We start from the raw sequence: 2,715 nt of genomic DNA, 5'->3' as shown, positions 1-2,715 counted from the left end.
ATCAGAAAAGGCAGCTTTTGGAGCTAAGGAGCCTGTGCTCCGTGACTCATGTTGTTCCATTTGAGAGGTACGAGAAGCATAAGATTTCACATTCAGTGTGGTGTATAAACCTGTGTAGCTGTTGATTCTATAGAGATTTGGGGTGCACATGTTGTGAAAAGGGAGCACTGCAGAAACTAACGTAACAGAAACAGGTATCAGGATGTATTCGCTATCTTAGCTGCTGGCCTTAGTTCTCCCACTGCAGTAGGACAGAAGATGTTGCCTAGAGTTCCCAAGAATGTCCAATGTCCTTCTGGGTTCAAAGCATCCAATTTAAGAATGACAGCCAGCTAAGTGAAAACCTGCATTTGAGTTGGATGGCAGTGGTTTTGCCCATAGAGTATGACTGCCGAGTGTGCAAAAGCCCAGTCTAACAGTTATTCTTCTATTTCTTTATGCAAGAGAAAATCCTCTAGTTTTTTTTTGAATAATGAAAACTATTTTTTTAAATATAAACAATTCCACAGAATTTATTGCATTATAGGATTAACATAAGGGTACTCAAAACATGAACAAGTACTTCAGAACTATCCTCCCAACAAAGAACATGTAAAAAAGCAAACTGTATTGTCGTCCCAACAATTCCTTACTTGGTTTCTAGTTGGAGACTCTTTGGAGCAGAATGTCATCACCTTTCTGCATAATCTGACCCAGTTGTTTTCTTGACTTTGTTTTAGAATGAATCTCTTCTGCATCATCTCAAGCAAAGTTCATATACATCAAAACCAATGATACAGCCCTCTACCCATATATTCACTTGCTCATAAAACCACACCTGAATCCAAGATCGATTTTGCAAGTATCTGAAGATGAGGTTGACAGGCTGCACCATCACCTTCTGAACTTTCTGATTATGGCCACGGTATGCCATGGTGGAAGCTCACAAAGACCACACTAACATGAAAACTATTTTTAAAGTGTTTATAAAATCAATTTGGAAAAATTTCTATTAAAATGACATTTTCTAAAACATTTGAAGTCTAAAGTCTGTCATATAAGATCCACATGAGTCCTCAAAATGGATACTTTAGTAGATCCTAAGTTTTTTTTCTGTATTCAGTTAATTTTCTGTATAGCAGTAGTTTCTTTTTCAGTATGAGAACTTGTCTTAACTTATGAAAATGGACTGCTTATAAAACATTTGTTAAGGGACATGCATCATCATTTAAAAAAATATAGCTTTACCTCCTCAGGAAAAGTGAGTGTAAATCAAAATTTTGTAAGTCAAATCATATTTTAAATGTCCCAAGGGAACTCATTATTAAATAAAATAGCATGGAGCAAATAATCACATTGTGATGTGGCTTTTCATAAAGTAGGGCACACCTGTATCACACTCTGTCATGGCTGTGGGACTTCACTCTAGCTGAGATTGAGGGTAGCCAGGTCTGAGTTGGATCCAAGTCAAGGGAATTAAATTTCTGAGTACTAAGGATCTTGTTACAAGGCAGGCTCCTTTCTGAGAGGTCTCAGCATGAATCTTATAGTTTGTGCTTTAAAAAGATGTGGAAAATCTGCTATATCTACTTTTAAAGGTATATTAAGCAAATTAATATGCTTTGATATTTTCTCATGTATTCTCATGATATTTTCTCATGTATTCTCATTGTATTTTCTCATGTCAACTATGATAATTTGTTTAAGAATTTCAAAGTATTGCATATATAGATTTCACAAATCTTTCATGTGAAAACAAGGATTCAGACTCATCGATTTAACATATTGAATACAAAAGTAATAACCACATTTACAAAAGTTTAAATTTAAAAACATTAAACAAACAAACAAAAAAAGCCATGTATGAACAACAAAAATATTTTAAACAAGAAAGAACTACTAATTTCATGAAAAAACACTTTCCTTTTGAATTTTGGGTGTGTTTCTATCTCAGAAGGACTGGACATGGGAATGTAGATAAATGAGACCTTTCAAATTAGGAGCCCTGTATTGTCCAGGGAAGACTGCAATTATATGGCTGGGTTGAGTAAATTTCTGTCTTGGAGTGTCAGTTGCTCTCATCAAGTGGTGCTGCTACCCGAGGCTGTCTGGTCAGGACATAGCTTGTATGAGATGAGCTTGGTATGGTCTTGATTCAAATTGAAAGTAGGAATGAATAACTATCAACCAGAGACATGTTATGGTGGTAGAAAGGGAATGGGATCAGACAGAACTGGGGTGGGAAGAGTGCACTGGATTATGTTGGTGGCGCATGGGTGAATTGGTGGTGGGAAGCCCATGGGGATTATAATTGAGATGAAAAAATGCACAAAATGAAGAATGATGCATATATATATAAGTAAATGAATAAAAAAGAAAGCAGGTAGAAGTACATAAGAATCCCATAAACCTATGTAGTGAATTCCAATTACACACACGTACATAGATGCCTACTCAAACCAGTTTTATTATTATTTTTAAAGATTTATTTATTTATTCTTACAGAACTGGGGTATAGGCCAGAGGTGTGATGGGTGAGAAGATTCACCAGCGACAGAGTGGGGAACAGAACAGGCAGATGTACTGAAATACACTGCTTAAGGGGAGCAGTGGGTGGGTCAAGAGAGGTCTGCCACGCCATGTGGGTCAGCTCCCTGGCCGGGGATTGAACTCATGCTGCAGTGGCTTGGGAGAGCTTCATAATGTGGTGCCTTAACCCATTGTGCCACCAGGGAG

The 2,715-nt window shown here is 37.2% G+C and overlaps 1 pseudogene; it reads right to left on the bottom strand.

The window, feature by feature from the left end:
- Positions 1–639: 639 nt before the first annotated feature.
- LOC101624155 lies at positions 640–913 on the bottom strand (annotated as a pseudogene).
- Between the last annotated feature and the right edge of the window lie 1,802 nt (positions 914–2,715).

This window comes from Condylura cristata, unplaced genomic scaffold (assembly GCF_000260355.1).
Source record: "Condylura cristata isolate star-nosed mole 26May11 unplaced genomic scaffold, ConCri1.0 scaffold00003, whole genome shotgun sequence".
Lineage (NCBI taxonomy): Eukaryota > Metazoa > Chordata > Mammalia > Eulipotyphla > Talpidae > Condylura > Condylura cristata.
The sequence above is the reverse complement of the archived record's forward strand: the minus strand, read 5'-3'. Positions and strand labels throughout refer to the sequence as shown.